The sequence below is a fragment of the Parasteatoda tepidariorum genome, chromosome 5 (genome assembly GCF_043381705.1).
Source record: "Parasteatoda tepidariorum isolate YZ-2023 chromosome 5, CAS_Ptep_4.0, whole genome shotgun sequence".
Classification (NCBI taxonomy): Eukaryota; Metazoa; Arthropoda; class Arachnida; order Araneae; family Theridiidae; genus Parasteatoda; species Parasteatoda tepidariorum.
Genome location: NC_092208.1, coordinates 74482302 through 74495645, shown reverse-complemented (window position 1 = coordinate 74495645; position 13344 = coordinate 74482302). Strand labels below are relative to the sequence as shown.

General features: G+C 27.4%; 1 protein-coding gene across 1 annotated transcript in view; it reads left to right on the top strand.

The window, feature by feature from the left end:
• The first annotated feature begins 2646 nt into the window (after positions 1–2646).
• Positions 2647–13344, top strand: part of LOC107436898 (mitogen-activated protein kinase kinase kinase 12) — a 58226-nt gene continuing 47528 nt past the window's right edge. Inside the window, exon 1 of the mRNA XM_071180605.1 lies at positions 2647–2920. The gene's annotated coding sequence lies outside the window, so the exon portion shown is untranslated. The remainder of the gene's footprint in view (positions 2921–13344) is intronic.

Here is a 13344-nt window from a genome sequence, read left to right as displayed (position 1 = left end):
ATGTTTAAAATGCAATGCACAAAGGGATAAATATAAAAAAATGTTGACTATGAAAACGATGTGCTATGAATAAATGTTTAGAATCGAAGAAGTTGAACCAATATTTTATGTTTTCCAACTAAATTATTTTTTCTCCTTCTGTGCATCTTTTTTTATTTAAAAAAAGAACCGTTTTTTATAAATACCTGTTCTTAAAAAGTAATTGTTCTTGTTGTTTCTAATGCCACTTGCCAAATACCAGCAAGCCTGTTTGGGGAAAGCAAGTGAATTGTAAGACAGAGGGTGCGTTTCTTGTTTTGCAGTTGCACCATCTATGGTCAAGAATACGACTTCAGCCACACACTCGTCACAGCCTGTTTATAGGGCGGATCCATTCATACATCCACAGATCATAATTTTGACTTGAACCAGCGAATGATCGATCTCCAAATCAGTACCCCCAGGTGTATGATTTGTTATGGGAACATAGAGGATTTAGTGTTTTCGGCCGACTGGGATAGAACTCGTGACCTCTTGAACATGGGCCCAATGCCCTACCAACCAGGGTATCCGGACCCAAAAAAAATTTCTTTTTATTAATTTAAGTCTTAGCATTAAATGTTAAGGGGCTATATTTTCAAGGCTGCTCACGCTGCATTCATCATTATTTTTTTTTATATTTAAGAAAATCTGATTAATTTAGTTTATGATGTAAAAGGGTTAGATTTTGTAACCAAATAATTTTATTTTCTTCTTATTAACGATCGAAATAAATTTCTACCGAACGATCGAAACGATATTAACGATCGAAATGATAATTATAAAATAAAGTATTATTTTGTAATTATTATTGTTATTTAACGAACAGCCAAGCAGCCTTTTTTGAAACTCTTTGATCAAATTATATTCACCAGTTATTTTATAAGCACCGATCATTAAGTTAAAGGAAGAGCACATTCTAAATTAAAGAATATTTTTATGTGAGTTTGAAAAAATTAAATTTATATCATGTGAATAAAAATTAAATTTTTAATTAAATTGTTTAAGCCATTTCAAAACTTGCAATTGCCTAATTTATCAGAAAAGTTGATATATATGAATTATCACCTTTTATAATTGTAACATATGTAACATGAATTTGTACCATATATGAATTAACAATTTTTGCAATTGATAAAATAAAGGCACAAAGAGGATTTAAGTATCAATGGAAAGCTTAGAATCACAATAAATAACAAACAATTTAAATAGGATAGCTTATTTTGTTACATTTGCATTATTCTAACTCAACAATGATCACCATTTTAGAATAACCACTGATTCTATAAAATTATCATTATTTTTGAAATATGTGATTAAAAAAAAAGCTGCTTTGGAAGGGAATTTAGACAAAGTAGAGTCGAAAATAAATCTGACTCTCAAATGGAGGAAGAATTCAATAATTAAGATATAAATTCCTTCAAGTAATGGCTGGATGGCCAAAATCTGCATAACTCACATTTATTTATTATATAACTCACATTTACATTTTCTCTCAAATATATTATTTTTTAAGTATGCTTTTTCTAAAATGCTTGCCTTTTAAACATCATTTATTTAAAATGTTGTTACAATATTTATTAATATTTTAATAATATTTATTAATATTTCAATTATATTAATATTTAAATTATATTTATATATAATAATATAAAATTTATAATTCCAATAATATTTAAAACAATTATAAAAATATTTACAATAATAAATGGTAATGTGCTTATGTTTGACAACCTTAAATTACAGTTTTTAACACTTAATAGCAAACATTATAAATATAGCATAAAATTACACAGATGATATTATTATCAAGGAATTTAAAAGAACACAAATCATTTCTTCTTTCAAACTCTTTCAATAAATTGAGTCGCATTTTATCTAGTTCTTTTAATCAAAGTTTTAAACCATCTGATTAACAATTATTTTACGATATATATCGCTAAATGATAATTTTGTTGATTTCTTAAATTAAATGTTTGTCTACAAATACTCTAAGCCGAAGTATATAAGAGGAATGTTAAGTGAAAACTTACATTCTCATTAAGAAGTATGCTACAATAAACTTTTAAATTTTTATTTACTTTTGAGAAAACGATTTTAGATACTGTACTATCCGAAATCGTTTTCACTTAATCCATACCAACTCTAATCTTAAGGAGCAAAGAAGCATGAGAATCAAAGTATTAGTTTATAATATAATTCTTTATATGAAATAATTTTATTGCAATAACTTATAAGTTGTGTGTTAAATTTTTAGCCTTTTTTTTGTGAAAAATGTATTTGTCAGATTTGCTTATATTTTACAATTGCTGTGGAATTATTTTTGAACAAGCGATTTTAGAAACTTTACTATCCGAAATCGTTTTCTCTTAATCCATGCCATCTTAACGAACAAAACATGTGCTTCGAAATATTAGTTTACAATAAAATTCTTTATGGGAAACAATTTTATCGCAATAACTTCTAAGTTGTACTTTAAGCCTTTTTTTTGTTGAAAAAGTATATGTCAGATTTGCTTTACATTTTAACGTAAAAGACATTGGCCTGAAATCCTATTTTGATTAGAATTTGTTTCTTTGGCTAGTTATTTGGCGATACAGGCGTAGTGTATAAAAAGAAGCAACCCTATTACTCTGCTTGTGTTTCCGCTACTATATCTCAAATGCCAAGCGTCGCAGGGAAACCAACTTTACGCTAATAAGAGAAATCATCCCGCATCTTTTATTCAGTATAGTAATATACATTCAACAACTATTAAAAATAGTTTATTGATTTCTAATTCAAATGATTATGGGAATGTCATTAACAAATGAAATATTGATCATTGTGAATCGATCATAGCGAATAGCATTACTAGGTGTTCTCTTGATATATGGAGTGATATTCGAGAAGCATTCACACTGTAAGTTTCTCTTTTCATTACATTTTGTTGCGTTTATAAGGTACGGGAACATTTTTGAAACTGTTCTGTATTGAAAATACATTTTACGCAGATAAGAAAGCAATGTTGAGTAGTAAATTTGTATTGATCATGTAGCTTTATATGAAAATGAATTGCAAGAGTTTAAATCACAAAACGCTCGCTTAGTATGACTTATTAAATAAATTGTGAAAAATATGTACGAAAATAAATGTTTAAGTAAGTTCATTTCTTAAGCATAAGCGAGTTTTCTTTACATCTTTATTAGTTTATTCACTGAAAGTGACGAACGAAAAATAATATTTTGGCAAACGAAATGTTTTACGAAGCACCGAATGAAATGGATCATGAATAAAAAATATAATTTTATTTTTTATACATACATGGAAATAAAAAAAATATTAGTTATTGTGTAAATTATTTTATTTAATTAGTGGTACAGTAAGAACGAATGTAGTCATGTGATCTAGATACAAGGGGAAAGTTTGAGCGAAAAAATTGAGTAAGCATTTATGATAATGCATTAAAATTAATAAAAGGATTAAATAATACATATGTTAAAAAGATCCTTATGATATTCACAAATGCTTGTGCGTTTGGGTTTAACAAAATATTTATGACTTTTATTTTTGGAAATATATTTACCACATGCTATTTTATATCTAAATTTAAAAAAAAAAAAAGAAACTTTTACTAAATTTTCTAAATTTTTTTTCTCACATTATGAAGCTGCATTTAATCAAAATCACATCGCAAAAATGTATCTTAATTTGTATTTTCCCAAATCTCTTCAAGTTTATTTATACAGCAGAGTAGTTTTTTTTTTAAAGAAACCTTATTATTTAAGCATTTCATATCTCCTCGCTAGTTTGATAAAATTTTTGAGTCTTCATTTTGAATTGAAAAAAGAAATAGTTTTCTTTTTCATTTATATATGTCAATATGTTTTAACTTGGCACGTGCTAGTTATAAAATATTAAATTACTCATATTCCTAAAAATTCTTACGAATGCAATAATGGTATATGTTCATCATCTTTGTAAAATAGATTGGTTGGAAACCACACGCCTGTTGTACATACATAAATCTCGGCAATTAACCCGAATAGAACACTCTTAAACATTGAAGGGACGAGAGCAAGGGCTCCCAATTTTTTTCGACTATGGAATCCAAGTTATCAACCGTCTTTCGGCGGATCTTCAACTTTATAAATAAAGTCTGTTAACGTTATTGTGAACGTTATAACCTATAAAAGACTATTTTTACAATATTTAATTGGAATAAAGATTTTTCATTGTTTTAACATTAATCTTTAAGGTTTTATGTCCTACAGTTAAATAAGCAGTCCTTGCGCTATGTCTAGTCTAGTTTGTTTTTGGTTTATGTACATAAGCTGAAAATGTATAAAATAAGCTGAATTATGGTTTACTTCGAAGTGAAAACTTAAAAGAACTTCTATAAACGTTGAAAATGGTTATCAGGAAAATATAATTCTTTATTAAAGAATTTCGTTATTTCATTTTGATTGAAATGTGTGATAGGAAATACTAATGCAATGATTTATAAATGCTTGTTCCTTTCATAATTTGTACAACATATTTATAGTAGAAATATTATATTTTATTTTTAAAAATGCAATTTTTGTTTCATAGGCATTTCACTTGAAATAATTTCATAAAAACAACCAAAAAATTAAATAAATTATGAATTATAGGCTAGATTTAAATATAATCAGAGTTTTCATAATTCATCGCTGACCCAATGCAGTCGAATTCGCATTCATAAAAAGCACTAATTATCAGAACACGACATCAGAGAGTCCTTAATTGATTATTATAGAAATACATCCATAGTATTTATCCAGCTGCCTTTCATTCATGGTTAAAAATACTTATTTAAGATCGATAATATTTGTAAATACTCCCGCAAGGTAGCAAACTCTGCAAATTTTCACAGCATCTACAGATTAGTTTTCATTTCTGTTTTTTTTTTTTTTTTTTTTTTTTTTTTTTTTTTTTTTTTTTTTTTTTTTTTTTNTTTTTTTTTTTTTTTTTTTTTTTTTTAAGAGAAGATTTTTTTTTTGAAACTCCAATTTAAAGCATCCTAAACTTGTTTCTAAGTAAAATTATTAAGCAGAGTTTTAAGAAAAAGTAGTTTTTATGTTATTTAATCACAATGCTTTACTGTAAGGAATTTGGTCTTTAATTAAGCATCATTGTATATAAAAAAAAACTTATATTTTTAACATTTTAATATTTTAAGTACTTTTCAATTGAAAACTTTGCTACATAAATTTTAGATTAAGCTGAATTTTACAATGATTATCTCTATCTGACTGCATTGGGTCACTAACAAACTTGGATTTAAGAAGATAGTGCTGCTGATTTACTGCATAAATTTTTCTAACAGCCTTATTGCAGCAAAATTTGCTCTATCAAGTCTAATCAATTTAAATAGAAAGAGTTGTTTGCCAATGATGATGTACACAAAAGCTATTTTTTTTGCCTTATAAACATAACTTATAAATATGTTAAATTATCTTTCATTCTACTTTGGAAAAAAAATTGTAAAACCATCTTTCGAACTTTGCACAGTCATAAACTATTAATATGCAACGATTTGTAACCTAAAAACATATTGGTGCATCAAATTTAATTCAAAAACAAGAGTTATGAAATGAAAAATAGAAACCGATTATAGAGAAAAAAAATTGTGGAACATAAATTTTTTTAATGGAATTTCAAAAAAATAATTTTCTTTTAAATAATATTTATTGGCGTAGGAAATAATTAATGTTCATCATTTCAGATTGCATAACTGTTTTAATTCAAAAATTTTTTATGTTGCAAAGCAGAGCGAATGAAATTGTAGTTCAGATAGTTAATATATTTCTCTGTCCAAGTCATTTCCGATTTCATGCTAAGTTCTTAATTTTTATTTGGTCGTCGTAGATTCATTTTTATATTTATGATTAATTTTTTAGCAAAGTTACAATAATAGAATATAATTTATTTACAGAATCGATTTAAATATTAGGATTTTTTTCAAAATTAAGTCCTTGTTGTGACAGAATGTAAAAATAATATGTACGGCATTTAAAAAATTTTCTCAAATGCGATAAACAAAATTAAAAAAAAAATAATAAAATTATGTAATTAATAGTTTTTATAAAATCAGTTTCATTATGTCTTCAGTTATTCCGTCTGCAAAATACACCATTTATAATTTTTTTTTTTTTTACGTGTTATATCGCTGTAAAGTAAACACTTTTACAGAAACTAAATACTTTGGTTTGTTGCACTTCATTTTGTATAATGTTTACATTAGTGATATATTTAAGATATTTTTTTAAATAAGTAAAAATATTGCCATTTGCCACTCTGTTTTTGAATTTACTGAAAATGTATATGATAATGAATTTTCAGCTTTAATTTTCTTTCAATTCTGCAATACATTTTATGAACAATCATAAAAATTGCCAGAATACCCCCGCTATGAATTTTTTCTGCGGATGTAGTGTTGTAGATGAAAAAACACTTTTACAGAACCTCTACCATTGCTCCACATCTTTTTCTGTGGAGTTTATTTCGTCTATCAGTTTTTAAATCTAGACATAGCTCGAAATGTTTGTTTACGGAAATAAATGCGACTCGAAATATGTGCTTACGAAAATAGTAATAGCTCAAAATGCTTGTTTACGGAAATGGACAATGCTCAAAATGTGTATTTACGGAAATGGACAATACTCAAAATGCTTGGTCACGGAAACGGACGCAGCTAGAAATGCGTGTTTACGGAAATGGACAAAGCTCAAAATGCGTGTTTACGAAAATAGACATAGAAATCCGTGTTTACGAAGATGGTCACAACTTGAAATGCGTGTTTATAAAAATGAACATAGCTCAAATAGCCACTCTTCAACGCTAAACAGTCCCTCCAAATTTTGACACCAAAATAAATCCAATGTTGCAACTGGGTATTTTTTTCTGGCTATAGCTTTAGAATTGATATTGTTAGTGACCGTAAATTTTTAATGCGAGTCTTTAAATAAGAGAACTTTTAAAAAGTAAACTGATTTTAAATATAACTATTGAATAAAATCTATTAATTAATATTGTAAAATACTTGTTTAAGAAGATAGGCACAGCTCAAAATGCGTATTTAAGAAGATTGACACAGGTCAAAATCCTTGTTTAAGAAAATAGACTCAGCACAAAATGCTTGTAGGACATAGCAAGAGGCAGGGCATAGCTTAAAATGCGTGCTTAAGAAGATTGATGCAGCTCAAAATCCTTGTTTAAGAAGATAGACACAACTCAAAACGCGTTTATATGTAGATAGACACAGCTCAAAATGCGTATTTAATAAGCTAGACATAGCTTAAAATGCGTGTTTAAAAAGATTGACACAGGTCAAAATCCTTGTTTAAGAAAATAGACTCAGCACAAAATGCTTGCAGGACATAGCAAGAGGCAGGGCATAGCTTAAAATGCGTGTTTAAGAAGATTGATGCAGCTCAAAATCCTTGTTTAAGAAAATAGACACAGCACAAAATGCGTTTTTAAGAAGATTGACGCAGCTCAAAATCTTTGTTTAAGAAGAGAGACACAGCTCAAAATGCGATTTTAAGAAGATAGACACAGCTCAAAATTCGTGTTTAAGAAGCGAGACGTAACTTAAAATGTGTGTTTAAGAAGATTGACGCAGCTCAAAATCCTTGTTTAAGAAGATGGCCACAGCTGAAAATGCGTGTTAAAGGAAATGGATACAGCTCATACCAATCTCCTTAATACGTGTTTAAGAAAATAGACACAGTTCGAAGCGTGCTTAACGAGAAATTGCGTGCTTACTTTTCCTTACTTATTAAATTATTTAAGCATAATCATTTGCAGAAGAAAAGTCCTGCACTTCAAGCCGATTTCTTTGCATTCAGAACTGTAAGCGACGAGTTTTAAAACTCTAAATTCCTACAACGCATATCTTTTACTACTATTATATGTTTGTAACATCCAGGGCAAATCTGAAGAACTTCTGTTGGCTTTTAACGTTTTTTCAGAAAAAGTCATATTTAATTAAATATATTAAGTTTCTATGAAAATAAACAATATCACATTACGAATTTATTTAATTTCATTAGTTTATTATTTAAAAAAAATAACTATACTCATAGATGAAGTTTTGAAAAACGGAATCAAATATCAATTTTCTTAAATAGCTTTCCTTCATTTTATTAAACATAATATCAAGCTGTGTCTATTTTCTGAAACTGGAATTTTGATCTGTGTTTATTTTCGTAAACACACATTTCAATCTGAACCCAAATATCCATAACCTACCGACGATTTGTTTTAAATAGGGAAAGCTGCCATTCAATTGACGAATATTTATAGGGAGATGAATATTAAAATTAATTAATAAAAATTTACTTCAACCTGTAATACACTTAGTGAACAATAACAATTGGATTATAAAATTAACAGAATATTCGCTATATGATTTTCTTTAAGGTGTAGTGTCACAGCAATGTTCACTCTTTTAAAGAACCGCAATCATTTAATCACTTCAAATCATTCTATGAAGCACTTAATTCTTTATTTAACACAAGTAATATGTTTTAAATCAGGAAAAATACAATTTTTTTGCTAAATTAGAGAAGTAAATAATGAAATGAATTTATAAAAATTTCTGATTNATGTCGCAGTCACAAGTAGCAAGTCAACTGTTCAATGTGGATCATTCATCGAAGTAAGCGTTACTGTCGATGTAGGCGTATCCAGATCAAAGTAGGCGTTTTTTTGCCAAGGTAGGCGTGCTCATATCGAAGTGGGCGTTTTTGCCAAGGTAGGCGTGTTCACATCACGTCCGAAGGTCACCAATGTGGAGAGAGTAGTTACAGACCATGTCAACCGTCATCTATGAAAAGGTACCCCGACATAGAGTCGAGTTAACATGTCTTATCAACTAGTNCTAACGGGAAATATAAAATATAAATAAGTAAAGATACAATTTTATCGTTGGAGTTTTGTGAAAGAAATATTAAAATTAATTTACGTGTGTTTTCAAATCATTAATACACTTAAGTAACAATGGAATTGAAAATTGTAATATTTGTAAAAGGGCTGTTATTTTTTTCCCTCAACTTAGGGAACAATAGCATTCAAAATTATAATATTTAGCAAAATCCCTGTTATTTTTTTCCTTCAATTGTAGAGTAATAAAAATGTTAACGCATTTAAATAGTCTTAATACACGCGAAATTATTTTGTAAAGCTATTATTGGGATTATTTTTTTTAAAGTTTAAAAAAAAAAGAAAAACACTATTTTGTCTGGAGAGTAGATTAAGAATTGTAATTTAGTAAATTAAGCATTAAACTTAATAAATTTTCTGATTTAATTTTCTCTCGTTCTCTTTCTATAGTGAAATAAAAATTGTGAACAATATCACCCTGTTTATTTAATTTAAAGAACGCTCTTTCTATGATTTTGAATAGTAGATACATTTTTACAGAACTTTAATGCTTTGGTCCGCTCCTAATCATTTTGTGTATTTATTATAAATATAAGTAACAATAGCATTTTATTCTTGAGTTTAAGAAATTAAATATTAAAATAAATTTGTGAAACTTATGGCTTAATTTTTCATTTCCTTTTTAACCCAGCATTGCATTACAGCAGAAGTGTGTTTTTTTTTTCTTTCTGCGGTTGTAACATAATCGCAGTGTAAACACTTATTAATATAACACAATAAAGTTGCTCCAAGTCATTTTACATACAGCTTAAAATATTTCAAAATTTTGTGTGTAAAATATTATTTCCTTCCACAACTTAAAAAAAAATAAATATAAATATGAATTAACGGACGCGCTGTACTCTTTGTGAGCAAAAGCGTGACGAAATTGAAAGGTTATGCACATCCATCAGGGGGTACCGTCTGATAGATGAAGGTTGACATGGTCGATGAACAGACCCCACACCGAACTATCACTTAATCCATCATTCACTGAAAATTTAATGATTTGATAAAATAAATAGCTATTGTGTAGGTAAATAAGATTTAAATAAGATGTTTCTCTAAGTATTCATAATTTTTTCCTAAAGTCACTTAGAATCTCTTTCCAGTAAAATCTTCAATTTATTCAAAAGAACTCTTTCGCACTAAGCTTAAAACAAATTTAATTCCCCTAACCCATTAAGTTAGAACAGAGAATCATTTTTCAACCATTTCAAGCGATCGTGGTAACTAATCCTTACTTTTCCAATTGGAGTCTTGTGTTGCTTGCGAATCTCATCTGTAGCCATGGAAACAAGGTGTCACATGATACGACTGCCCTTTTGTTTACGACAGGTTTATTTTGGTTTGCGGATTCCTTATCTAACTTGAAATCTATAATGTGATCTCCTAATATTTTCATTTAATCTTGGTACACATCATTATTTGTAGTATCACTAAGTCGCTTTACCATTATTTTAATGCTTTAATTTTGTAATGTTTTTTTTATTATTATTCTTAGGAATACGAGAAAAAATAGTAATTTAAAATATTTTCTTTTCTTTGATTATTTTAAGTTATCAAATATCCGACTGCGGACTTTTCTTAAAGTTCGACGATAAAAAATTGTTCCAGAAAAGTATTATTAGTAAATGTCTGTATTAGTAATTATAAAGTAAAAGTTAATTATAAGTTAATCAGCAAGAAGCTTTTAAATTTCTATTAACTTAAAATTTAAAAATAATACAGTCAAGAACATGCAGGTCCACGCATGTGTACCTTTGTATGTATGGCGAAATGTATAACAGTGCAGTAGTCTAGTGAAATCAAGTAGTATTATGAGTATTTAATTTTATATTTTTTTAGTAATATTTTTATGTATATTTTAATTAATTGTTTTATATTAAGTGTATACATTTATAATTATATTTTTGCGTTTTTTTTTCCTTCATAGTTTTGAAATATTACCCCCAAGAATTAAATATTTTTTTTATAATTAATGTTAGATTCTTTTTAATAATTATTAATTTTGCGTGGTTTGCCTATTTAAAATAGCTTTGCAACTGAGATTTAATGCCACTATGTCATTTTACTTAGATAAAACTTCTTATTTTTTTATATTCATTTCTTTCTGAACAATTAATAAATCTAATCATCATTGTATTTAAATAAATCATAATATAACAATATGCATATTTGTTCCTGCTCTAAGTGCAATTTAACATTTGAAATATTTAGATTCTTTTATTTAGATAAAAGCTGAGGTGCACGTATGAGTACCTAAAATTATTAGCCCCCTGTCAGAATAATCCATATTTTTTTAATGACTTATGGCAGTAAAATGGAAATTCGAAACTGTAAACTACTGTTTGCTATATTCCTTTATACTTCAGTAGCGAAGAGGATATACATCTTATTGTAAGAAGATTCTTTTCTGAATATTTATGAATTAAAAAAATATTACAAATAATGCATTGAAAATTCTTTTCCATGCCTTTATAATTGACTTCTCAGCTTATATCTGAATAAACTTAATTTAAGAATTTATGAATCAAAAGAAAACTTATTAATTATTCCTTTAATATAAATTTTTCGAAAGTTTAGAAATTTTTCTGCTTTTTAAATCGTTCTGTTTTGTTGAATTCTGATTTCTTTTTAAATATTCGATTTTTAAAGGTTTAATCAAATGTAAACTAAAAAACATTCAAATGTGATAAGTTATACTTTAAATAGTTGTCACATTATTCTTTTGAGTAATGATTTTGTTTACTTAATTATTTATATATATCTGAATCAGTGATTCCCGAACTGCGTTTTGCGGAACCACAACTTTTCGTGAAAGGATTAACAGTGATTCTGAAAATTAGGAGTTTTTCAAGCCTGTAATAATTACATTTATATGTACTGAATAAGTTATAATTTATTTAATATTTCGATTGTGTATGTAAAATTATTTTATTTATCCAAAATAGCAGCAAAAAAGTAGTAAAATTAAAAAAAAAAGAGTTTTTTTTGTCAGTAACAATATATTTGAGCATATAACTGATTCCGGTTATTTTATCATAATTTAGGCTTGGCACCTTCGAAGTTCGGACTACAATTTGTTAGGATTTTTCTTTTTATTTCGAATTTTTTTTTTAATATTTAGTTGCTAAAAAAGTCTCATTCACATTTGTTCTTGGTCGTTCCTAAATGCAAATTGTAGCATTCTTCTTCGTTATTTCAAAATGTGGTTTATAATCATATTTCCCCTAGCTTTACAATTCTTAATTTTAGCAAATAAGTTATCTGTGAATAATTTTTGAAACTTTAAAAAATATTTTTTTGAAGAGAAAAAATACATTGTCTTAATGAAAAGCTTCATTTCCGAAAAAAGTATAACATTTAAAATTGCAAGCGATAAATAAGATCTTGAGTCTTTGAAAATTCTTTGTTCTTTTTCATAAGTTTCTTGTACATTGATTTTTGTTAATAACATCTTCGATAGCAAATGAACCGTTTACTGAGAAGTGGTCATTCTTTCGAGCGTGAAGAACTCGCATCATTTATGGAGTCGTGATCGATTCCTTCTGGAGTTAAATGATGGCCTACAAAATGATACTCAATTTCTTTAGACTTGAAAGAACATTTTCTTAACCATTAACATGGAAGCGATAGAAGAAAAAAAATTTACTCGATTCATTTTTGTTAAAATTCATATATGAGAGTATTATAGACATGAAAATTACTACTCGCCACATGGCGAGTCAATGAAAAAAGTGGCGATTTAAATTAAATAACCAACTTGTTACACTTTTTCCCGCCCTTTTTTTTCCTTTTCTTTTTTTTGTTAAGTAAAAAGTGCATAAGAGGAATTCTGTTTTGCAGAAAGTTTCTGAAAAACAGAATTTTCATTAAAATGTCCAATGTCTCCATTCAAATTTTGATCCTCCAGAATCTATCAATTTGTAGTGCAAAGATTCATGCGGAAGTCCTGTTTATCATGTCATCTTTAACAATTTAAATATTTCATAGTTACAGTGCATACATTAAATGTATTTTGCTTCGCCAAATACTTTTAAATAAAGTTCTTTAAAGTCAGTATGTTAAACTAAATTTTGTCGCATATTTGCATTACTTTTTATTGTTGAATTAACTTTTTATAGCCGTAAATTACATATTATACGATTTTTTTTTAAAAATTTATACATAATTTCATTGAAGCAAAAAATTAAATGAAAAGGACCTATCAATATCGTTCACCGGCTCATTAGGTTCGAACAAAAAGTGGCGACTAAGTTGGTAGAGTGTACCGGCCACTGGCGACTAGCTGAAAATATAAATAATCAGGTCCAGTGTATTACAAGTTATGATCAATTTGATTAAATGGGTCAATCAATCAATTTGATAAAAGAGAAATTTATAATACGGTTAGCT